Raw genomic sequence first — 27,180 nt, forward strand, 5'->3', positions numbered from 1 at the left:
GGCAACTTTGAAGAATCTCATATATAAATAATATAATAATATACATAATATAAAATATATTTTGATTTGTTTAACACTTTTTTGGTTACAACATTATTCCATATGTGTTATTTTATAGTTGTGATGTAATCACTATTATTCTACAATGTAGAAAACAGTAAAACAGAAAGAGAAACCCTTGAATGAGTCGGTCCAAACATTTGACAGGTACTGTGTGTGTGTATGTGTGTGTGTGTGTATGTGTGTGTGTGTGCGCGTGCGTGTGTGCGTGTGTATAAAGCCAGTGATTCTTGAAGAATATAACTTATCAATGCTTATTGAACTTCGTTCAACTGTTAAACTCCAACCCAGAATATAAACTGTTTTTTCTCCAATGTTTGTAAACAAAGTAAATGTAAACAAACACTGTATAGTCTCATAACATGGTTATAACTATAATGTTGATGGATGGTCAGTCCTGTATAGCCTCATAACATGGTTATAACTATAATGTTGATATCATGGATGGTCAGTCCTGTATAGTCTCATAACATGGTTATAACTATAATGTTGATATCATGGATGGTCAGTCCTGTATAGCCTCATAACATGGTTATAACTATAATGTTGATGGATGGTCAGTCCTGTATAGTCTCATAACATGGTTATAACTATAATGTTGATGGATGGTCAGTCCTGTATAGTCTCATAACATGGTTATAACTATAATGTTGATGGATGGTCAGTCCTGTATAGCCTCATAACATGGTTATAACTATAATGTTGATATCATGGATGGTCAGTCCTGTATAGTCTCATAACATGGTTATAACTATAATGTTGATGGATGGTCAGTCCTGTATAGCCTCATAACATGGATTATAACTATACATGGTTGATATCATGGATGGTCAGTCCTGTATAGTCTCATAACATGGTTATAACTATAATGTTGATATCATGGATGGTCAGTCCTGTATAGTCTCATAACATGGTTATAACTATAATGTTGATATCATGGATGGTCAGTCCTGTATAGTCTCATAACATGGTTATAACTATAATGTTGATGGATGGTCAGTCCTGTATAGCCTCATAACATGGTTATAACTATACTATAATATTATTTTCCTCATAATTTATAACTATAAAATGGTCAGTCCTGTAAAAACATGGTTATAACTATAATGTTGATTTTCTGGATTTATCTTCTCATTTTGTCTGTCATAGATGAAGTGTACCTATGATGAAAATGACAGGCCTCATCTGTTTTAAGTGGGAGAACTTGCACAATTGGTGGTCTGACTAAATACTTTTTTGCCCCACTGTACCTCGATGACCATTCATCTAGAAGGACTTTTCTTTAGTGATCGCTGGTCATTCCTGTTACATCGAACTTTACGGTTAAAATAGTTTAAGGTCGTCAAATAGACTAAACAGCCCTGCATGTGTCATAGCCATATTTATAGGTTTGCTAGCTGAAAATAGCTTTTATAGATTCATCTATAAGGGATACCATTCATCAAAGATCAAATGACCATTCATCTTGCTTGGACCAACTCTAGAAGGTTATATGCCAGTACATTCATCTAGAAAAGGGTCAGATGACCATTCATCTTACGGATTTTCGCGACACTCTAGCTGCCACCAGGATCCATATAGCGATAATGAAGGACTTCTCTTTAAATCTAGCTGACCATTGAAGAAGCTCCATTCCCATTGCACCATCTAAAACCCCTGCCGTGGCGGTGCGATACCTAGCTGACCGTCCTCCGTGGTCGCGGACGGTTCCTCGGCGGACCGGGCATCAAGGCTTTAAATACCCGGCGACCATTCATCCTCCCGGGGCTTTAAACCTGACCATTCGGTCTAGAGAGGTGGTCGGAAAGCGGGTAGTTGACGGACTAGGGTTGTCTTTAAATACGCAGCCCCAGGTCCGGAAGAAACGAAGCTTTCTGTCGCGGGGACCATTCATCCGCATCTTTACCGAATACCGAAAGCAGAAGGACTTCACAGGCACACTGACGAGGATCATCTTCCTTTACGTTAAACTCACTAAAACAGCCCTCGCGTCATCTTCTATTCTCTTTTTTATACACCCCATCAATTGCTTGAGTACCGGCGGTAAGATAAGAAGGACACGACGTAGGGACGATACCTGGTCACCGGTTTACAATATCAACAACACGTAGCTCCATTCCCACTCTCTCATTAAGCATTACGCTAGCGGTAACACAGTCGCGGACGGTTCCTCTACCGGCTGGCATAGCCGATCTTGCCACGGGGTGACCCAAACTCTAAGAGGTGGTCGGAGAAGCGGGTAGCGACCGAGCCGGGTTAAAGAGCCATTACATCGCGGGGAGGGCATCACAGCAGTGAGCACGATCTGACGAAGCGCTTTCGTTAAATGTATTGCGTCATTTTTAAAGACGACTTTTCTTGACTATCATTCTGTGCAAGATGACACCTGACCGTAGCATTATGTGAAAGACCACTCTCTTGACTCTCGTAGCATTCTGTGAAAGACCACGACCTTAACCGTAGCATTTTGTGACCCAAAAGACCAGCCTCTTGACCGTAGCAGTTCTGTGAAAGACCACTACTCTTGACTAGCATTCTGAAAGATGAAAGACCACTACTCTTGACCGTAGCATCCTGTGAAAGTTTGAGACAGTTTACTACTAGAGCCACAAGGCAATGTAACCCAACACAATGGCAGTGAAAGAATAACATTGGTACAGTAGACGGTATGCTTGAAGATGTTTTTTTATTTATTCAGTTGGGAAACATATCACAATAAAACACTATTAAAATAAGATTTCAATTAGGCATTATTACAACCATTGAGCATTTAGTTACAGTTTGCCGTCGCTCCTGTGTCCAGACAGACGGTTTCATAACACGGCCATCGTGTCCTCAGCTTAGATCGTAACGATCGTAAGATAGAAACGGGCAATGTAACAGCAGGCAGAACACTGTGTCATACAATAACAGGTTATCTTTCCTGGAAGGTTCAAATACATTTCAAACAGGGTTTAATAAGGAGAAAACATTCAGAGAGGAGGAAGAGGGTTTAATAACCAGAAAACATTCAGAGAGGAGGAAGAGGGGTGTATGTTTAACATATGTGCCTCAGAATAGGGACAGAAGTGGGGTACGTTTTAAAATGGCACCCTTCTCCCTACATATTGCAGTACTTTTAAACAGAGCCCTATGGGCTCTAGTCAAAAGTAGTGTACTACTGTATATAGGGAATAGGGTGCGATATGGGACTGTATATAGGGAATAGGGTGTGATTTGGGACACCAGCGTGGAACTACTGTATATAGGGAATAGGGTGCGATATGGGACTGTATATAGGGAATAGGGTGCGATATGGGACTGTATATAGGGAATAGGGTGCGATATGGGACTGTATATAGGGAATAGGGTGCGATATGGGACTGTATATAGGTGAAATAAACAACATGGTGTGATTTGGGACACCAGCGTGGAACTACTGTATATAGGGAATAGGTACACACACACCTCAATATGGGACTGTATATAGGGAATAGGGTGCGATATGGGACTGTATATAGGGAATAGGGTGCGATATGGGACTGTATATAGGGAACGGCTTCCATCCTAGGGTGCGATATGGGACTGTATATAGGGAATAGGGTGCTCGGAAACAGATATGGGACTGTATATAGGGAATAGGGTGCGATATGGGACTGTATATAGGGAATAGAGGGTGAGATATGGGACTGTATATAGGGAATAGGGTGCGATATGGGACTGTATATAGGGAATGGGTTGTTCTACATATGGGACTGTATATAGGGAATAGGGTGAGATATGGGACTGTATATAGGGAATAGGGTGTGATTTGGGACACAGCCGTGGAGTACATATATCTACAGAACATAGTGAATGTGTAAACAACATGCAGTACGACCAGATGTTGTTCTATTCACCTAGAACAAACATACTTCATATACACACAGGTACACACACCTCAATACACACAGTTATTAACAACTCAATACACACAGGTACACACACACCTCAATACACACAGGTACACACACCTCAATACACACAGGTATTAACAACTCAATACACACAGGTACACACACAGGTACACACACAGGTACACACACCTGTACTCAATTCAGGTACCGGTAGTGAACACGTGATCAGAAATAGTGAAGTCATGACAGCGTTTTCCTTGCCATTGTATCGTACCCCACCTCCCTGTGCAAGCAGACATCTCTTTATTCTGTACATATCACAGTCACGGCTTCCTCCACAACGCTGCCCTTAAATGACTGCATTTCAAAGAGAGACTGTGTGGATCAACCCCCCCCCTGTACATAACAATATGTTGTTCTTCAACGTGAACACATCTCTCTATATATATACACACAATACCGTGTACCTCGGAAACAGAGGTCACCGTTAGTTCATCGCTACTGTGCACGTTGGAGACCAGAGTGGCGATGTTACGCGGAGTGGAATTAAACTTAACAATATGGGTGTAGGGTTGTTCTATACTGTTCTACATGACCAGAGGTTGCTCTACATGACCAGAGGTTGTTCTATATGACCAGAGGTTGTTCTATATGACCAGAGGTTGTTCTATATGACCAGAGGTCGTTCTATATGACCAGAGGTCTCTCTCTTGGTGTGTGTGTGTGAGACATCTCTCTTGGTGTGTGTGTGACATCTCTCTCGGTGTGTGTGTGTGAGACATCTCTCTCGGTGTGTGTGTGTGTGTGACATCTCTCTCGGTGTGTGTGTGTGAGACATCTCTCTCGGTGTGTGTGTGTGTGAGACATCTCTCTCGGTGTGTGTGTGGTCTGAGACCAGACTCAACATAACCTCTATATAACAACGTATAGAACAGACTATCTATAATTATAAAGTTAATAACATCGGATCCATTAAAATTTATATTCAACCACTTCCCGACTAAAACATCCTGTTACCCCCCCCCCCCCTCCACCCTGACTCCAGACACACAGTATAACCTTTAAAATATAGTGACGTCTGTCCTTAATGTTCAGTTAAATGTCCTTCACACTGTATATATATATTTATTCAATATGATACATCAGGACGTTTACGACACCAAAACATCTGAATATTTAAATCCACACCTGAAACACTGCTTCAGCCAGGTTCTGTCAAGAGACCATTTAGAGGGAAAAACCCCAATGAACAAGAGTTCTCACGTTTTCCTGTAAAATATAAACGGTTGTTTTGTAGTGAGACAGGAACAAGCCCAAAGCATTGTGGGAGGGGGGGGGTACTGTAGTCAGCACCAGCATGTCCTTCCTACATGTACTGTCTCTTCTTTCTGTCACGTCAGGACTTTCTAAGATCCAGACCCTCGGTACGAGCTTCATCCTTCCTCTTCATGGCTGGTGTGTCTGGTGGTGCTGTGTGTGCGTTCAGAGCTTGTCTCCAGTCTGTGTAGGTCTCTCTGTGCGTTCAGAGCTTGTCTCCAGTCTGTGTAGGTCTCTCTGTGCGTTCAGAGCTTGTCTCCAGTCTGTGTAGGTCTCTCTGTGCGTTCAGAGCTTGTCTCCAGTCTGTGTAGGTCTCTCTGTGTGTTCAGAGCTGGTCTCCAGTCTGTGTAAGTCTCTCTGTGTGTGTGTTCAGAGCTGGTCTCCAGTCTGTGTAGGTCTCTCTTTGTGTTCAGAGCTGGTCTCCAGTCTGTGTAGGTGTCTCCAGTCTGTAGGTCTCTCTGTGTTCAGAGCTTGTCTCCAGTCGGTGTAGGTCTCTCTGTGTGTTCAGAGCTTGTCTCCAGTCTGTGTGTGGTCTCTCTCTGTGTGTGTTCAGAGCTTGTCTCCAGTCTGTAGGTCTCTCTGTGTGTTCAGAGCTTGTCTCCAGTCTTGTTGCCGAGTCCCAGAGCCTGAACCACGTCAACACTTAGTCCGCTCTTCAGTGTCCTCCTCACTGCAACACACAGAAACACCATGTCAAACTAAATGAGAACAATGCACACACAGGGGAAACACACACACACACGTTACCACGTCAACGCACCGTCTCAGGGATAAAAAAAACCCACATACCCATTTCACAGCTCCCACTGGTCCGGAGGATAGACTACTGTAGACTACTATAGACTACTGTAGACTACTATAGACTACTATAGACTACTATAGACTACTATAGACTACTATAGACTACTATAGACTACTATAGATTACTAGACTACTGTAGACTACTATAGACTACTATAGACTACTATAGACTACTATAGACTACTATAGACTACTATAGACTACTGTAGACTACTATAGACTACTATAGACTACTGTAGACTACTGTAGACTACTGTAGACTACTATAGACTACTATAGACTACTATAGACTACTATAGACTACTGTAGACTACTGTAGACTACTGTAGACTACTATAGACTACTGTAGACTACTATAGACTACTATAGACTACTGTAGACTACTGTAGACTACTGTAGACTACTGTAGACTACTATAGACTACTATAGACTACTATAGACTACTATAGACTACTATAGACTACTGTAGACTACTATAGACTACTATAGACTACTATAGACTACTGTAGACTACTGTAGACTACTGTAGACTACTGTAGACTACTGTAGACTACTGTAGACTACTGTAGACTACTATAGACTACTATAGACTACTATAGACTACTATAGACTACTATAGACTACTGTAGACTACTGTAGACTACTGTAGACTACTGTAGACTACTATAGACTACTATAGACTACTATAGACTACTGTAGACTACTGTAGACTACTGTAGACTACTGTAGACTACTGTAGACTACTATAGACTACTGTAGACTACTGTAGACTACTGTAGACTACTGTAGACTACTGTAGACTACTATAGACTACTGTAGACTACTGTAGACTACTATAGACTACTATAGACTACTATAGACTACTATAGACTACTATAGACTACTATAGACTACTATAGACTACTATAGACTACTATAGACTACTGTAGACTACTGTAGACTACTATAGACCAGAGCCCTATTCCCTATATAGTGGTACTACTATAGACCAGAGCCCTATTTCCTATATAGTGGTACTACTATAGACCAGAGCCCTATTCCCTATATAGTGGTACTACTATAGACCAGAGCCCTATTCCCTATATAGTGGTACTACTATAGACCAGAGCCCTATTCCCTATATAGTGGTACTACTATAGACCAGAGCCCTATTCCCTATATAGTGGTACTACTATAGACCAGAGCCCTATTCCCTATATAGTGTTACTACTATAGACCAGAGCCCTATTCCCTATATAGTGGTACTACTATAGACCAGAGCCCTATTCCCTATATAGTGGTACTACTATAGACCAGGGCCCTATTCCCTATATAGTGGTACTACTATAGACCAGAGCCCTATTCCCTATATAGTGGTACTACTATAGACCAGAGCCCTATTCCCTATATAGTGGTACTACTATAGACCAGGGCCCTATTCCCTATATAGTGGTACTACTATAGACCAGAGCCCTATTCCCTATATAGTGGTACTACTATAGACCAGAGTCCTATTCCCTATATAGTGGTACTACTATAGACCAGAGTCCTATTCCCTATATAGTGATACTACTATAGACCAGAGCCCTATTCCCTATATAGTGGCACTACTATAGACCAGAGCCCTATTCCCTATATAGTGGCACTACTATAGACCAGAGCCCTATTCCCTATATAGTGGTACTACTATAGACCAGAGCCCTATTCCCTATATAGTGGTACTACTATAGACCAGAGCCCTATTCCCTATATAGTGGTACTACTATAGACCAGAGTCCTATTCCCTATATAGTGGTACTACTATAGACCAGAGCCCTATTCCCTATATAGTGGTACTACTATAGACCAGAGCCCTATTCCCTATATAGTGGTACTACTATAGACCAGAGTCCTATTCCCTATATAGTGGTATACTATAGACCAGAGCCCTATTCCCTATATAGTGGTACTACTATAGACCAGAGCCCTATTCCCTATATAGTGGTACTACTATAGACCAGAGCCCTATTCCCTATATAGTGGTACTACTATAGACCAGAGCCCTATTCCCTATATAGTGGTACTACTATAGACCAGAGCCCTATTCCCTATATAGTGGTACTACTATAGACCAGAGCCCTATTCCCTATATAGTGATACTACTATAGACCAGAGCCCTATTCCCTATATAGTGGTACTACTATAGACCAGAGCCCTATTCCCTATATAGTGGTACTACTATAGACCAGAGCCCTATTCCCTATATAGTGATACTACTATAGACCAGAGCCCTATTCCCTATATAGTGATACTACTATAGACCAGAGCCCTATTCCCTATATAGTGGTACTACTATAGACCAGAGCCCTATTCCCTATATAGTGGTACTACTATAGACCAGAGCCCTATTCCCTATATAGTGGTACTACTATAGACCAGAGCCCTATTCCCTATATAGTGGTACTACTATAGACCAGAGCCCTATTCCCTATATAGTGGTACTACTATAGACCAGAGCCCTATTCCCTATATAGTGATACTACTATAGACCAGAGCCCTATTCCCTATATAGTGGTACTACTATAGACCAGAGCCCTATTCCCTATATAGTGGTACTACTATAGACCAGAGCCCTATTCCCTATATAGTGATACTACTATAGACCAGAGCCCTATTCCCTATATAGTGATACTACTATAGACCAGAGCCCTATTCCCTATATAGTGGTACTACTATAGACCAGAGCCCTATTCCCTATATAGTGGTACTACTATAGACCAGAGCCCTATTCCCTATATAGTGGTACTACTATAGACCAGAGCCCTACTCCCTATATAGTGATACTACTATAGACCAGAGCCCTATTCCCTTTATAGTGGTACTACTATAGACCAGAGCCCTATTCCCTATATAGTGGTACTACTATAGACCAGAGCCCTATTCCCTATATAGTGGTACTACTATAGACCAGAGCCCTATTCCCTATATAGTGGTACTACTATAGACCAGAGCCCTATTCCCTATATAGTGGTACTACTATAGACCAGAGCCCTATTCCCTATATAGTGGTACTACTTTAGACCAGAGCCCTATTCCCTATATAGTGGTACTACTATAGACCAGAGCCCTATTCCCTATATAGTGGTACTACTATAGACCAGAGCCCTATTCCCTATATAGTGGTACTACTATAGACCAGAGCCCTATTCCCTATATAGTGGTACTACTATAGACCAGAGCCCTATTCCCTATATAGTGGTACTACTATAGACCAGAGCCCTATTCCCTATATAGTGGTACTACTATAGACCAGAGCCCTATTCCCTATATAGTGGTACTACTATAGACCAGAGCCCTATTCCCTATATAGTGGTACTACTATAGACCAGAGCCCTATTCCCTATATAGTGGTACTACTATAGACCAGAGCCCTATTCCCTATATAGTGGTACTACTATAGACCAGAGCCCTATTCCCTATATAGTGGTACTACTATAGACCAGAGCCCTATTCCCTATATAGTGGTACTACTATAGACCAGAGCCCTATTCCCTATATAGTGGTACTACTATAGACCAGAGTCCTATTCCCTATATAGTGGTACTACTATAGACCAGAGCCCTATTCCCTATATAGTGGTACTACTATAGACCAGAGCCCTATTCCCTATATAGTGGTACTACTATAGACCAGAGCCCTATTCCCTATATAGTGGTACTACTATAGACCAGAGCCCTATTCCCTATATAGTGGTACTACTATAGACCAGAGTCCTATTCCCTATATAGTGGTACTACTATAGACCAGAGCCCTATTCCCTATGTAGTACACTATTACAGACCAGAGCCCTATTCCCTATATAGTGGTACTACTATAGACCAGAGCCCTATTCCCTATATAGTGGTACTACTATAGACCAGAGCCCTATTCCCTATATAGTGGTACTACTATAGACCAGAGTCCTATTCCCTATATAGTGGTACTACTATAGACCAGAGCCCTATTCCCTATATAGTGGTACTACTATAGACCAGAGCCCTATTCCCTATATAGTGGTACTACTATAGACCAGAGTCCTATTCCCTATATAGTTGTACTACTATAGACCAGAGTCCTATATAGTGGTACTACTATAGACCAGAGCCCTATTCCCTATATAGTGGTACTACTATAGACCAGAGTCCTATATAGTTGTACTACTATAGACCAGAGCCCTATATAGTGGTACTACTATAGACCAGAGCCCTATTCCCTATATAGTGGTACTACTATAGACCAGAGTCCTATTCCCTATATAGTTGTACTACTATAGACCAGAGCCCTATATAGTGGTACTACTATAGACCAGAGCCCTATTCCCTATATAGTTGTACTACTATAGACCAGAGCCCTATTCCCTATATAGTGGTACTACTATAGACCAGAGTCATATTCCCTATATAGTTGTACTACTATAGACCAGAGTCCTATTCCCTATATAGTGGTACTACTATAGACCAGAGCCCTATTCCCTGTATAGTGGTACTACTATAGACCAGAGCCCTATTCCCTATATAGTGGTACTACTATAGACCAGAGCCCTATTCCCTATATAGTGGTACTACTATAGACCAGAGCCCTATTCCCTATATAGTGGTACTACGATAGACCAGAGCCCTATTCCCTATATAGTGGTACTACTATAGACCAGAGCCCTATTCCCTATATAGTGGTACTACTTTAGACCAGAGCCCTATTCCCTATATAGTGGTACTACTATAGACCAGAGCCCTATTCCCTATATAGTGGTACTACTATAGACCAGAGCCCTATTCCCTATATAGTGGTACTACTATAGACCAGAGCCCTATTCCCTATATAGTGGTACTACTATAGACCAGAGCCCTATTCCCTATATAGTGGTACTACTATAGACCAGAGCCCTATTCCCTATATAGTGGTACTACTATAGACCAGAGCCCTATTCCCTATATAGTGGTACTACTATAGACCAGAGCCCTATTCCCTATATAGTGGTACTACTATAGACCAGAGCCCTATTCCCTATATAGTGGTACTACTATAGACCAGAGCCCTATTCCCTATATAGTGATACTACTATAGACCAGAGCCCTATTCCCTATATAGTGGTACTACTATAGACCAGAGCCCTATTCCCTATATAGTGGTACTACTATAGACCAGAGCCCTATTCCCTATATAGTGGTACTACTATAGACCAGAGCCCTATTCCCTATATAGTGGTACTACTATTGACCAGAGCCCTATTCCCTATATAGTGGTACTACTATAGACCAGAGCCCTATTCCCTATATAGTGGTACTACTATAGACCAGAGCCCTATTCCCTATATAGTGGTACTACTATAGACCAGAGCCCTATTCCCTATATAGTGGTACTACTATAGACCAGAGCCCTATTCCCTATATAGTGGTACTACTATAGACCAGAGCCCTATTCCCTATATAGTGGTACTACTATAGACCAGAGCCCTATTCCCTATATAGTGGTACTACTATAGATCAGAGCCCTATTCCCTATATAGTGGTACTACTATAGACCAGGGCCCTATTCCCTATATAGTGGTACTACTATTGACCAGAGCCCTATTCCCTATATAGTGGTAATACTATAGACCAGAGCCCTATTCCCTATATAGTGGTACTACTATAGGCCAGAGCCCTATTCCCTATATAGTGGTAATACTATAGACCAGAGCCCTATTCCCTATATAGTAGTACTACTATAGATCAGAGCCCTATTCCCTATATAGTGGTACTACTATAGACCAGGGCCCTATTCCCTATATAGTGGTACTACTATTGACCAGAGCCCTATTCCCTATATAGTGGTACTACTATAGACCAGAGCCCTATTCCCTATATAGTGGTACTACTATAGACCAGAGCCCTATTCCCTATATAGTGGTACTACTATAGACCAGAGCCCTATTCCCTATATAGTGGTACTACTATAGACCAGAGCCCTATTCCCTATATAGTGGTACTACTATAGACCAGAGCCCTATTCCCTATATAGTGGTACTACTATAGACCAGAGCCCTATTCCCTATATAGTGGTACTACTATAGACCAGAGCCCTATTCCCTATATAGTGGTACTACTATAGACCAGAGCCCTATTCCCTATATAGTGGTACTACTATAGACCAGAGCCCTATTCCCTATATAGTGGTACTACTATAGACCAGAGCCCTATTCCCTATATAGTGGTACTACTATAGACCATAGCCCTATTCCCTATATAGTGGTACTACTATAGACCAGAGCCCTATTCCCTATATAGTGGTACTACTATAGACCAGAGTCCTATTCCCTATATAGTGGTACTACTATAGACCAGAGCCCTATTCCCTATGTAGTACACTATTACAGACCAGAGCCCTATTCCCTATATAGTGGTACTACTATAGACCAGAGCCCTATTCCCTATATAGTGGTACTACTATAGACCAGAGCCCTATTCCCTATATAGTGGTACTACTATAGACCAGAGCCCTATTCCCTATATAGTGGTACTACTATAGACCAGAGCCCTATTCCCTATATAGTGGTACTACTATAGACCAGAGCCCTATTCCCTATATAGTGGTACTACTATAGACCAGAGTCCTATTCCCTATATAGTGGTACTACTATAGACCAGAGCCCTATTCCCTATATAGTGGTACTACTATAGACCAGAGCCCTATTCCCTATATAGTGGTACTACTATAGACCAGAGTCCTATTCCCTATATAGTGGTACTACTATAGACCAGAGCCCTATTCCCTATATAGTGGTACTACTATAGACCAGAGCCCTATTCCCTATATAGTGGTACTACTATAGACCAGAGCCCTATTCCCTATATAGTGGTACTACTATAGACCAGGGCCCTATTCCCTATATAGTGGTACTACTATAGACCAGAGCCCTATTCCCTATATAGTGGTACTACTATAGACCAGAGCCCTATTCCCTATATAGTGGTACTACTATAGACCAGAGCCCTATTCCCTATATAGTGATACTACTATAGACCAGAGCCCTATTCCCTATATAGTGGTACTACTATAGACCAGAGCCCTATTCCCTATATAGTGGTACTACTATAGACCAGAGCCCTATTCCCTATATGGTGGTACTACTATAGACCAGAGTCCTATTCCCTATATAGTGGTACTACTATAGACCAGAGCCCTATTCCCTATATAGTGGTACTACTATAGACCAGAGTCCTATTCCCTATATAGTGGTACTACTATAGACCAGAGCCCTATTCCCTATATAGTGGTACTACTATAGACCAGAGCCCTATTCCCTATATAGTGGTACTACTATAGACCAGAGCCCTACTCCCTATATAGTGGTACTACTATAGACCAGAGCCCTACTCCCTATATAGTGGTACTACTATAGACCAGAGCCCTATTCCCTATATAGTGGTACTACTACAGACCAGAGCCCTATTCCCTATATAGTGGTACTACTATAGACCAGAGCCCTATTCCCTATATAGTGGTACTACTATAGACCAGAGCCCTATTCCCTATATAGTGGTACTACTATAGACCAGAGCCCTATTCCCTATATAGTGGTACTACTATAGACCAGAGCCCTATTCCCTATATAGTGGTACTACTATAGACCAGAGCCCTATTCCCTATATAGTGGTACCATTTTGTTCTTGTTACTGAGTTGACAACAGGTATCAGTTCTTCATTTCTGGGGGAATGAAAGCTGGGTATTTACTATGTAGTGTCTGATATCTTTAGAGAGGAACCAACAACAGAGATATTATGGGCTCAGGGAGATAACGCTCTGTTGTCCAGATAAACCTCTGTTATGGACACACATCATACTGTGGATGGACACACAAGGACAGAGACACACAGACAGGGACAAAAGGGCTTATCCCTCGGTGGCGTCACACATCTCGCCTTGACCCTTTTCAGGTACAGGAGGTGGAATCACAATGAGACCAAGAGGGAAGACAGTCGTCACCAAGCCTCGTAGGACTACAGAGTGGAGGGAAGACAGTGGTCACCAAGCCTCGTCTAGTAGGACTACAGAGTGGAGGGAAGACAGTAGTCACCAAGCCTCGTCTAGTAGGACTACAGAGTGGAGGGAAGACAGTAGTCACCAAGCCTCGTAGGACTACAGAGTGGAGGGAAGACAGTGGTCACCAAGCCTCGTAGGACTACAGAGTGGAGGGAAGACAGTGGTCACCAAGCCTCGTAGGACTACAGAGTGGAGGGCAGACAGTAGTCACCAAGCCTCGTAGGACTACAGAGTGGAGGGCAGACAGTAGTCACCAAGCCTCGTAGGACTACAGAGTGGAGGGAAGACAGTGGTCACCAAGCCTCGTCTAGTAGGACTACAGAGTGGAGGGAAGACAGTGGTCACCAAGCCTCATCTAGTAGGACTACAGAGTGGAGGGAAGACAGTAGTCACCAAGCCTCGTCTAGTAGGACTACAGAGGGGAGGGAAGACAGTCGTCACCAAGCCTCGTCTAGTAGGACAACAGAGTGGAGGGAAGACAGTAGTCACCAAGCCTCGTAGGACTACAGAGTGGAGGGAAGACAGTCGTCACCAAGCCTTGTAGGACTACAGAGTGGAGGGAAGACAGTAGTCACCAAGCCTCGTCTAGTAGGACTACAGAGTGGAGGGAAGACAGTAGTCACCAAGCCTTGTAGGACTACAGAGTGGAGGGAAGACAGTCGTCACCAAGCCTTGTAGGACTACAGCGTGGAGGGAAGACAGTAGTCACCAAGCCTCGTCTAGTAGGACTACAGTGTGGAGGGAAGACAGTGGTCACCAAGCCTCGTAGGACTACAGAGTGGAGGGCAGACAGTAGTCACCAAGCCTCATAGGACTACAGAGTGGAGGGCAGACAGTAGTCACCAAGCCTCGTAGGACTACAGAGTGGAGGGAAGACAGTGGTCACCAAGCCTCGTCTAGTAGGACTACAGAGTGGAGGGAAGACAGTGGTCACCAAGCCTCGTCTAGTAGGACTACAGAGTGGAGGGAAGACAGTAGTCACCAAGCCTCGTCTAGTAGGACTACAGAGGGGAGGGAAGACAGTCGTCACCAAGCCTCGTCTAGTAGGACTACAGAGTGGAGGGAAGACAGTAGTCACCAAGCCTCGTAGGACTACAGAGTGGAGGGAAGACAGTCGTCACCAAGACTTGTAGGACTACAGAGTGGAGGGAAGACAGTAGTCACCAAGCCTCGTCTAGTAGGACTACAGAGTGGAGGGAAGACAGTCGTCACCAAGCCTTGTAGGACTACAGCGTGGAGGGAAGACAGTAGTCACCAAGCCTCGTCTAGTAGGACTACAGAGTGGAGGGAAGACAGTCGTCACCAAGCCTTGTAGGACTACAGAGTGGAGGGAAGACAGTAGTCACCAAGCCTCGTCTAGTAGGACTACAGAGTGGAGGGAAGACAGTAGTCACCAAGCCTTGTAGGACTACAGAGTGGAGGGAAGACAGTCACCAAGCCTCGTAGGACTACAGAGTGGAGGGAAGACAGTAGTCACCAAGCCTCGTAGGACTACAGAGTGGAGGGAAGACAGTAGTCACCAAGCCTCGTAGGACTACAGAGTGGAGGGAAGACAGTAGTCACCAAGCCTCGTAGGACTACAGAGTGGAGGGAAGACAGTAGTCACCAAGCCTCGTAGGACTACAGATTGGAGGGAAGACAGTGGTCACCAAGCCTCGTCAAGTAGGACTACAGAGTGGAGGGAAGACAGTAGTCACCAAGCCTCGTAGGACTACAGAGTGGAGGGAAGACAGTAGTCACCAAGCCTCGTCTCGTAGGACTACAGAGTGGAGGGAAGACAGTAGTCACCAAGCCTCGTAGGACTACAGAGTGGAGGGAAGACAGTGGTCACCAAGCCTCGTAGGACTACAGAGTGGAGGGAAGACAGTAGTCACCAAGCCTCGTAGGACTACAGAGTGGAGGGCAGACAGTAGTCACCAAGCCTCGTAGGACTACAGAGTGGAGGGAAGACAGTGGTCACCAAGCCTCGTCTAGTAGGACTACAGAGTGGAGGGAAGACAGTGGTCACCAAGCCTCGTCTAGTAGGACTACAGAGTGGAGGGAAGACAGTAGTCACCAAGCCTCGTCTAGTAGGACTACAGAGTGGAGGGAAGACAGTAGTCACCAAGCCTCGTAGGACTACAGAGTGGAGGGAAGACAGTGGTCACCAAGCCTCGTAGGACTACAGAGTGGAGGGAAGACAGTAGTCACCAAGCCTCGTCTCGTAGTACTACAGAGTGGAGGGAAGACAGTAGTCACCAAGCCTCGTCTAGTAGGACTACAGAGTGGAGGGAAGACAGTAGTCACCAAGCCTCGTCTAGTAGGACTACAGAGTGGAGGGAAGACAGTGGTCACCAAGCCTCGTCTAGTAGGACTACAGAGTGGAGGGAAGACAGTAGTCACCAAGTCTCGTCTAGTAGGACTACAGAGTGGAGGGAAGACAGTAGTCACCAAGCCTCGTAGGACTACAGAGTGGAGGGAAGACAGTGGTCACCAAGCCTCGTAGGACTACAGAGTGGAGGGAAGACAGTAGTCACCAAGCCTCGTCTAGTAGGACTACAGTGTGGAGGGAAGACAGTGGTCACCAAGCCTCGTAGGACTACAGAGTGGAGGGCAGACAGTAGTCACCAAGCCTCGTAGGACTACAGAGTGGAGGGCAGACAGTAGTCACCAAGCCTCGTAGGACTACAGAGTGGAGGGAAGACAGTGGTCACCAAGCCTCGTCTAGTAGGACTACAGAGTGGAGGGAAGACAGTGGTCACCAAGCCTCGTCTAGTAGGACTACAGAGTGGAGGGAAGACAGTAGTCACCAAGCCTCGTCTAGTAGGACTACAGAGGGGAGGGAAGACAGTCGTCACCAAGCCTCGTCTAGTAGGACTACAGAGTGGAGGGAAGACAGTAGTCACCAAGCCTCGTAGGACTACAGTGTGGAGGGAAGACAGTGGTCACCAAGCCTCGTAGGACTACAGAGTGGAGGGCAGACAGTAGTCACCAAGCCTCGTAGGACTACAGAGTGGAGGGCAGACAGTAGTCACCAAGCCTCGTAGGACTACAGAGTGGAGGGAAGACAGTGGTCACCAAGCCTCGTCTAGTAGGACTACAGAGTGGAGGGAAGACAGTGGTCACCAAGCCTCGTCTAGTAGGACTACAGAGTGGAGGGAAGACAGTAGTCACCAAGCCTCGTCTAGTAGGACTACAGAGGGAGGGAAGACAGTAGTCACCAAGCCTCGTCTAGTAGGACTACAGAGTGGAGGGAAGACAGTAGTCACCAAGCCTCGTAGGACTACAGAGTGGAGGGAAGACAGTCGTCACCAAGCCTTGTAGGACTACAGAGTGGAGGGAAGACAGTAGTCACCAAGCCTCGTCTAGTAGGACTACAGAGTGGAGGGAAGACAGTCGTCACCAAGCCTTGTAGGACTACAGCGTGGAGGGAAGACAGTAGTCACCAAGCCTCGTCTAGTAGGACTACAGAGTGGAGGGAAGACAGTCGTCACCAAGCCTTGTAGGACTACAGAGTGGAGGGAAGACAGTAGTCACCAAGCCTCGTCTAGTAGGACTACAGAGTGGAGGGAAGACAGTAGTCACCAAGCCTTGTAGGACTACAGAGTGGAGGGAAGACAGTCACCAAGCCTCGTAGGACTACAGAGTGGAGGGAAGACAGTAGTCACCAAGCCTCGTAGGACTACAGAGTGGAGGGAAGACATTAGTCACCAAGCCTCGTAGGACTACAGAGTGGAGGGAAGACAGTAGTCACCAAGCCTCGTAGGACTACAGATTGGAGGGAAGACAGTGGTCACCAAGCCTCGTCAAGTAGGACTACAGAGTGGAGGGAAGACAGTAGTCACCAAGCCTCGTCTAGTAGGACTACAGAGTGGAGGGAAGACAGTAGTCACCAAGCCTCGTAGGACTACAGAGTGGAGGGAAGACAGTGGTCACCAAGCCTCGTCTAGTAGGACTACAGAGTGGAGGGAAGACAGTGGTCACCAAGCCTCGTCTAGAAGGACTACAGAGTGGAGGGAAGACAGTGGTCACCAAGCCTCGTCAAGTAGGACTACAGAGTGGAGGGAAGACAGTAGTCACCAAGCCTCGTCTAGTAGGACTACAGAGTGGAGGGAAGACAGTGGTCACCAAGCCTCGTCTAGTAGGACTACAGAGTGGAGGGAAGACAGTAGTCACCAAGCCTCGTCTAGTAGGACTACAGAGTGGAGGGAAGACAGTGGTCACCAAGCCTCGTCTAGTAGGACTACAGAGTGGAGGGAAGACAGTCGTCACCAAGCCTCGTCTAGTAGGACTACAGAGTGGAGGGAAGACAGTAGTCACCAAGCCTTGTCTAGTAGGACTACAGAGTGGAGGGAAGACAGTAGTCACCAAGCCTCGTCTCGTAGGACTACAGAGTGGAGGGAAGACAGTAGTCACCAAGCCTCGTCTCGTAGGACTACAGAGTGGAGGGAAGACAGTAGTCACCAAGCCTCGTCTAGTAGGACTACAGAGTGGAGGGAAGACAGTAGTCACCAAGCCTCGTCTCGTAGGACTACAGAGTGGAGGGAAGACAGTAGTCACCAAGCCTCGTCTAGTAGGACTACAGAGTGGAGGGAAGACAGTAGTCACCAAGCATCGTCTAGTAGGTCTACAGAGTGGAGGGAAGACAGTCGTCACCAAGCCTCGTCTAGTAGGACTACAGAGTGGATGAAGACAGTAGTCACCAAGCCTCATCTAGTAGGACTACAGAGTGGAGGGAAGAGAATAGTCACCAAGCCTAGTCTAGTAGGACTACAGAGTGGAGGGAAGACAGTAGTCACCAAGCCTCGTCTCGTAGGACTAGAGAGTGGAGGGAAGACAGTAGTCACCAAGCCTCGTCTAGTAGGACTACAGAGTGGAGGGAAGACAGTAGTCACCAAGCCTCGTCTAGTAGGACTACAGAGTGGAGGGAAGACAGTAGTCACCAAGCCTCGTCTAGTAGTTAAATAAATAAATAAAAATTTTTAAATTAGGTGCTGGGCTTGAACAAAAGCCTGCACATCTACAAGGCTAGTGATGAACGGTGGGAGCTGTATGGAATGGTACAGTGCCTTGCGAAAGTATTCGGCCCCCTTGAACTTTGCGACCTTTTGCCACATTTCAGGCTTCAAACATAAAGATATAAAACTATTTTTTTTGTGAAGAATCAACAACAAGTGGGACACAATCATGAAGTGGAACGACATTTATTGGATATTTCAAACTTTTTTAAATCAAAAACTGAAAAATTGGGCGTGCAAAATTATTCAGCCCCCTTAAGTTAATACTTTGTAGCGCCATCTTTTGCTGCGATTACAGCTGTAAGTCGCTTGGGGTATGTCTCTATCAGTTTTGCACATCGAGAGACTGACATTTTTTCCCATTCCTCCTTGCAAAACAGCTCGGGCCTAGTGAGGTTGGATGGAGAGCATTTGTGAACAGCAGTTTTCAGTTCTTTCCACAGATTCTCGATTGGATTCAGGTCTGGACTTTGACTTGGCCATTCTAACACCTGGATATGTTTATTTTTGAACCATTCCATTGTAGATTTTGCTTTATGTTTTGGATCATTGTCTTGTTGGAAGACAAATCTCCGTCCCAGTCTCAGGTCTTTTGCAGACTCCATCAGGTTTTCTTCCAGAATGGTCCTGTATTTGGCTCCACCCATCTTCCCATCAATTTTAACCATCTTCCCTGTCCCTGCTGAAGAAAAGCAGGCCAAAACCATGATGCTGCCACCACCATGTTTGACAGTGGGTATGGTGTGTTCAGGGTGATGAGCTGTGTTGCTTTTACGCCAAACATAACGTTTTGCATTGTTGCCAAAAAGTTCAATTTTGGTTTCATCTGACCAGAGCACCTTCTTCCACATGTTTGGTGTGTCTCCCAGGTGGCTTGTGGCAAACTTTAAACAACACTTTTTATGGATATCTTTAAGAAATGGCTTTCTTCTTGCCACTCTTCCATGAAGGCCAGATTTGTGCAATATACAACTGATTGTTGTCCTATGGACAGAGTCTCCGACCTCAGCTGTAGATCTCTGCAGTTCATCCAGAGTGATCATGGGCCTCTTGGCTGCATCTCTGATCAGTCTTCTCCTTGTATGAGCTGAAAGTTTAGAGGGACTGCCAGGTCTTGGTAGATTTGCAGTGGTCTGATACTCCTTCCATTTCAATATTATCGCTTGCACAGTGCTCCTTGGGATGTTTAAAGCTTGGGAAATCTTTTTGTATCCAAATCCGGCTTTAAACTTCTTCACAACAGTATCTCGGACCTGCCTGGTGTGTTCCTTGTTCTTCATGATGCTCTCTGCGCTTTTAACGGACCTCTGAGACTATCACAGTGCAGGTGCATTTATACGGAGACTTGATTACACACAGGTGGATTGTATTTATCATCATTAGTCATTTAGGTCAACATTGGATCATTCAGAGATCCTCACTGAACTTCTGGAGAGAGTTTGCTGCACTGAAAGTAAAGGGGCTGAATAATTTTGCACCCAATTTTTCAGTTTTTGATTTGTTAAAAAAAGTTTGAAATATCCAATAAATGTCATTCCACTTCATGATTGTGTCCCACTTGTTGTTGATTCTTCACAAAAAAATACAGTTTTATATCTTTATGTTTGAAGCCTGAAATGTGGCAAAAGGTCGCAAAGTTCAAGGGGGCCGAATACTTTCGCAAGGCACTGTAGTACAGCAGCCTCTCTACATAGTACAAGGCTAGTGATGAACGGTGGGAGCTGTATGTAATGGTAGTACAGCAGCCTCTACATAGTACAAGGCTAGTGATGAACGGTGGGAGCTGTATGTAATGGTAGGACAGCAGCCTCTCTACATAGTACAAGGCTAGTGATGAACGGTGGGAGCTGTATGTAATGGTAGGACAGCAGCCTCTCTACATAGTACAAGGCTGGTGATGAACGGTGGGAGCTGTATGTAATGGTAGTACAGCAGCCTCTACATAGTACAAGGCTAGTGATGAACGGTGGGAGCTGTATGTAATGGTAGTACAGCAGCCTCTACATAGTACAAGGCTAGTGATGAACGGTGGGAGCTGTATGTAATGGTAGGACAGCAGCCTCTCTACATAGTACAAGGCTAGTGATGAACGGTGGGAGCTGTATGTAATGGTAGGACAGCAGCCTCTCTACATAGTACAAGGCTAGTGATGAACGGTGGGAGCTGTATGTAATGGTAGGACAGCAGCTTCTCTACATAGTACAAGGCTAGTGATGAACGGTGGGAGCTGTATGTAATGGTAGTACAGCAGCCTCTACATAGTACAAGGCTGGTGATGAACGGTGGGAGCTGTATGTAATGGTAGGACAGCAGCCTCTCTACATAGTACAAGGCTAGTGATGAACGGTGGGAGCTGTATGTAATGGTAGGACAGCAGCCTCTACATAGCACAAGGCTAGTGATGAACGGTGGGAGCTGTATGTAATGGTAGGACAGCAGCCTCTCTACATAGTACAAGGCTAGTGATGAACGGTGGGAGCTGTATGTAATGGTAGGACAGCAGCCTCTACATAGTACAAGGCTAGTGATGAACGGTGGGAGCTGTATGTAATGGTAGTACAGCAGCCTCTACATAGTACAAGGCTAGTGATGAACGGTGGGAGCTGTATGTAATGGTAGGACAGCAGGCTCTCTACATAGTACAAGGCTGGTGATGAACGGTGGGAGCTGTATGTAATGGTAATACAGCAGCCTCTCTACATAGTACAAGGCTAGTGATGAACGGTGGGAGCTGTATGTAATGGTAATACAGCAGCCTCTACATAGTACAAGGCTAGTGATGAACGGTGGGAGCTGTATGTAATGGTAGTACAGCAGCCTCTCTACATAGTACAAGGCTAGTGATGAACGGTGGGAGCTGTATGTAATGGTAGTACAGCAGCCTCTCTACATAGTACAAGGCTAGTGATGAACGGTGGGAGCTGTATGTAATGGTAGGACAGCAGCCTCTCTACATAGTACAAGGCTAGTGATGAACGGTGGGAGCTGTATGTAATGGTAGGACTGCAGCCTCTACATAGTACAAGGCTAGTGATGAACGGTGGGAGCTGTATGTAATGGTAGGACAGCAGCCTCTCTACATAGTACAAGGCTAGTGATGAACGGTGGGAGCTGTATGTAATGGTAGGACAGCAGCCTCTCTACATAGTACAAGGCTAGTGATGAACGGTGGGAGCTGTATGTAATGGTAATACAGCAGCCTCTCTACATAGTACAAGGCTAGTGATGAACGGTGGGAGCTGTATGTAATGGTAATACAGCAGCCTCTACATAGTACAAGGCTAGTGATGAACGGTGGGAGCTGTATGTAATGGTAGGACAGCAGCCTCTACATAGTACAAGGCTAGTGATGAACGGTGGGAGCTGTATGTAATGGTAGGACAGCAGCCTCTACATAGTACAAGGCTGGTTTAGTTGAAGGGATCAATACAACAACAGGCTCTGGTCTACCTAAAGGGCCCTCCTCTCCATGTTGTCGTACTCACACGACTTCCTGTTGAGGCGCGAGCGTTTGCGTGTCTTGGGGCTGGACGGCCTCTCTGAGGGGCTCCTGGTAACAGACTTGACGAGCCGATCCATGATCTCATCCGTAGCATCATCCTGGGAGCTAGCACCGTCCTCTTTGGCTACAGACATCTGGGATGGACTAACTGGGCCGAGACCTGGGGACGAAATCAAATCAAACTTTAGCTTAAAGCTAACACAACGTGCCATTGGAACACAGGAGTGATGGTTGCTGATAATGGGCCTCTGTTACACCTATGTAGATATTCCATTTAAAAACAAAATCTGCCGTTTCCAGCTACAACAGTCATTCACAACATTAACAATGTCTACACTGTATTTCTGATCAATTTTAATTTACTTTTTTTTTGTGCTTTTCTTTGATAAACAAGGACATTTCTAAGTGACCCCAAACTTTTGAACGATAGTGTGTGAGTGAGTGAGTGAGTGAGTGAGTGAGTGAGTGAGTGAGAGAGAGAGAGAGAGTGTGTGTGTATATATATACACATGGTTCCCTCCAGAGACTGCTGGGATGCACTGATTTATTCCCCTTCATTATGCTTGAAATGCCAACCCATTCCAGAGCGAGCACCATGCTAGCAGACAGAGGTCCTGCTGGGGGTGTGTATTGGTGTGTCTGCACCCCCGTGGGTCTTACTGCGGTAGCCTCGGTTGCGGCGCTGGTTCCCCTGGTGGTCGGTACCGCTGGAGGTGTTGAGCATGTTCTTCATGTTGTCGTGCTCCTCCTGGGCTGGATCTGGATCTGGCTCCGTCGGCCTGGAGCCAAGGGAGGGGCTGTCCTGGGACTGGGGAGACACCACCCCGAGAACTTCTCCGTCTGGGAGTGGGGAGGAGAGAGAGAGAGGGGGGTGGAGAAGGAGGGAGGGAGGGAGGGAGGGAGGGAGGGAGGGAGGGAGGGGGTGGAGAAGGAGGGAGGGAGGGAGGGAGGGAGGGAGGAAGGGAGGGAGAGAGGAGAGAGGGAGTGTAAGAGGGAGGGAGGGAGGGAGGGAGGGAGGAGGGAGTGTAAGAGGGAGGGAGGGTGGGAGAGAGGAGGAGAGAGGGAGGAAGAGAGGGAGGGAGAGAGGAGAGAGGGAGGAAGAAAGAGAGAGGGAGGGAGGGAGGTAGGGAGGGAGGGAGGGAGGGAGAGAGGGAGGGAGAGAGGAGAGAGGGAGGAAGAAAGAGAGAGGGAGGGAGGAAGAAAGAGAGAGGGAGGGAGGTAGGGAGGGAGGGAGTGTAAGAGGGAGGGAGGGAGGGAGAGAGTAGAGAGGGAGGGAGAGAGGAGAGAGGGAGGGAGGGAGGTAGGGAGGGAGGGAGGGAGTGTAAGAGGGAGGGAGAGAGGGAGGAGAGAGGAGAGAGGGAGGAAGAAAGAGAGAGGGAGGGAGGTAGGGAGGGAGGGAGGGAGTGTAAGAGGGAGGGAGGGAGTGTAAGAGGGAGGGAGGGTGGGAGAGAGGAGGTGAGAGCGAGGAAGAAAGAGAGAGGGAGGGAGTGTAAGAGGGAGGGAGGGAGTGTAAGAGGGAGGGAGGGTGGGAGAGAGGAGGAGAGAGGGAGGAAGAAAGAGAGAGGGAGGGAGGGTGGGAGGTAGGGAGGGAGTGTAAGAGGGAGGGAGGGTGGGAGGTAGGGAGGGAGGTAGGGAGGGAGGGTGGGAGAGGCAGCATGGATTCAGACACTGGTGTAAAATGTAGAGGGAGGGTAATGACTTCTAAAATCCACTTTGCATTTTAAATGAGAAAATGTCAATGTGTGATGGCAGGTTTAATAAAGCCAGGTTTAATAAAGCCATAGTGCGGTTTAATAAAGCCAGGTTTAATAAAGCCAGGTTTAATAAAGCCATAGTGTAGTTTAATAAAGCCAGGTTTAATAAAGCCTGGTTTAATAAAGCCAGGTTTAATAAAGCCATAGTGTAGTTTAATAAAGCCAGGTTTAATAAAGTCAGTGGTTTAATAAAGCCCGGTTTAATAAAGCCAGGTTTAATAAAGCCATAGTGTAGTTTAATAAAGCCAGGTTTAATAAAGTCAGTGGTTTAATAAAGCCCGGTTTAATAAAGCCAGGTTTAATAAAGCCATAGTGTAGTTTAATAAAGCCAGGTTTAATAAAGTCAGTGGTTTAATAAAGCCAGGTTTAATAAAGTCAGTGGTTTAATAAAGCCCGGTTTAATAAAGCCCGGTTTAATAAAGCCAGGTTTAATAAAGCCAGGTTTAATAAAGTCAGTGGTTTAATAAAGCCCGGTTTAATAAAGCCCGGTTTAATAAAGCCCGGTTTAATAAAGCCAGGTTTAATAAAGTCAGTGGTTTAATAAAGCCCGGTTTAATAAAGCCCGGTTTAATAAAGCCCGGTTTAATAAAGCCATAGTGTGGCTTTAATAAAGCCATAAGGTGCCTCTACCCCCTAGCTCTACCCCCAGACCCAAACCTAGCCCTTCTCTAAGCCCTACCCCCTACCCCCCAGCCCTATCCCACAGCCTAGCTCCATCCCCAGACCTAGCTCTACCCTCTACCCCCAGACCTAGCTCTACCCCCAGACCTAGCTCTACCCCCAGACCTAGCTCTACCCCCAGACCTAGCTCTACCCCCAGACCTAGCTCTACCCTCCACCCCCAGACCTAGCTCTACCCTCCACCCCCAGACCTAGCTCTACCCTCTACCCCCAGACCTAGCTCTACCCTCTACCCCCAGACCTAGCCATACCCTCCACCCCCAGACCTACACCCCAGACCCACCTCAGTGATCATCTTTCCCCTGGTCTTGGTGCGTTCTCGGTGGGTAGCCCGCTTGTGTTTCTGGGTCAGGACCCTCTCCCTGGTGGTCCGGTACTCCAGAGAAAACTCACTGATAATCTTACAGAAGTGGGTCACCTTAGTGTCCCGAACAGAGTAGGATGGCTGACCTAGGTACAGCAGGAAGGAATGGAACCTGAGAGAGGGGTAGGGAGAGAGAGAGGGGGGGTAGGGAGAGAGAGAGAGAGGTAGGGAGAGAGAGAGAGAGGTAGAGAGAGAGAGAGAGAGAGAGAGGTAGAGAGAGAGAGAGAGGTAGAGAGAGAGAGAGAGGTAGAGAGAGAGAGAGAGGTAGAGAGAGAGAGGTAGAGAGAGAGAGAGGTAGAGAGAGAGAAGTAGAGAGAGAGAGAGAGAGGGTAGGGAGAGAGGGGTAGGGGAGAGAGAGAGAGAGAGAGAGGGGTAGGGAGAGAGAGAGAGGTAGAGAGAGAGAGAGGGAGAGAGGTAGAGAGAGAGGGAGAGAGAGAGAGTGGTAGGGAGGGAGAGGGAGGGAGAGAGAGGGGGAGAGAGAGGTAGAGAGAGAGGGAGAGAGAGAGGTAGAGAGAGAGGGAGAGAGAGGGAGGGGTAGGGAGAGAGAGGGAGGGGTAGGGAGAGAGAGAGGGAGGGGGTAGGGAGAGAGAGGGAGGGGGTAGGGGAGAGAGAGGGAGGGGTAGGGAGAGAGGGAGGGGTAGGGAGAGAGAGGGAAGGGTAGGGAGAGAGAGGGAAGGGTAGGGAGAGAGAGAGGGGTAGGAGAGAGAGAGGGGTAGGGAGAGAGAGAGAGGGGTAGGAAGAGAGAGAGAGGGGTAGGAGAGAGAGGGAGGGGTAGGGAGAGAGAGGGAGGGGTAGGGAGAGAGAGGGAGGGGTAGGGAGAGAGAGAGGGAGGGGTAGGGAGAGAGAGGGAGGGGTAGAGAGAGAGAGGGAGGGGTAAAGAGAGAGAGGGAGGGGTAGGGAGAGAGAGGGAGGGGTAGGGAGAGAGAGGGAGGGGTAGGGAGAGAGAGGGAAGGGTAGGGAGAGAGGGAAGGGTAGGGAGAGAGAGAGGGGTAGGGGAGAGAGAGAGGGGTAGGGAGAGAGAGAGAGGGGTAGGAAGAGAGAGAGAGGGGTAGGGAGAGAGAGAGAGGGGTAGGGAGAGAGAGAGAGGGGTAGGGAGAGAGAGAGAGGGGGTAGGGAGAGAGAGAGATGGGTAGGGAGGGAGAGAGAGGGGTAGGGAGGGAGAGAGAGAGGTAGGGAGAGAGAGAGAGGGGTAGGGAGAGAGAGGGGTAGGGAGAGAGAGGGGTAGGGAGAGAGGGGTTGGGAGAGAGGGGTAGGGAGAGAGAGGGGTAGGGAGAGAGAGAGAGGTAGGAGAGAGAGAGAGGTAGGAGAGAGAGAAGAGAGAAAGAGAAGAGAGAAAGAGAAGAGAGAGAGGGGTAGGGAGAGAGAGAGAAGAGGAGAGAGGTAGGGAGAGAGGTAGGAGAGAGAGAGAGAGAGAGAGAGAGAGAGAGAGAGAGAGAGAGAGAGAGAGAGAGAGAGAGAGGTTTTACAGGTAAGGGGATATTCATGTTGTAGTTAGAAGTATGGAATGATTTCCCATCATGGAAGCCAATGACCTACATCGTCATTCAACTAGAATTCCTCTTCTGTTTATGTGTTCAGTGAATGTGGTTTGTCTGAAAGGCCCCACGTCTAGGGCCCTGTGTGTGTCTGTCTGTGTGTGTGTGTCCAGTGTGTGTGTGTGTGCAGTGTGTGTGTGTGTGTGTGTGTGTGTGTGTGTGTGTGTGTGTGTGTGTGTGTGTGTGTGTGTGTGTGTGTGTGTGTGTGTGTGTGTGTGTGTGTGTGTGTGTGTGTGTGTGTGTGTGTGTGTGTGTGTGTGTGTGTGTGTGTGTG

The 27,180-nt window shown here is 46.2% G+C and overlaps 1 pseudogene; it reads right to left on the minus strand.

The window, feature by feature from the left end:
- Positions 1-3,937: 3,937 nt before the first annotated feature.
- LOC135533813 (FH1/FH2 domain-containing protein 3-like) overlaps positions 3,938-27,180 on the minus strand; it is a 44,903-nt pseudogene continuing 21,660 nt past the window's right edge.

The sequence above is a fragment of the Oncorhynchus masou genome, unplaced genomic scaffold (assembly GCF_036934945.1).
Source record: "Oncorhynchus masou masou isolate Uvic2021 unplaced genomic scaffold, UVic_Omas_1.1 unplaced_scaffold_2681, whole genome shotgun sequence".
Taxonomy (NCBI): Eukaryota; Metazoa; Chordata; class Actinopteri; order Salmoniformes; family Salmonidae; genus Oncorhynchus; species Oncorhynchus masou.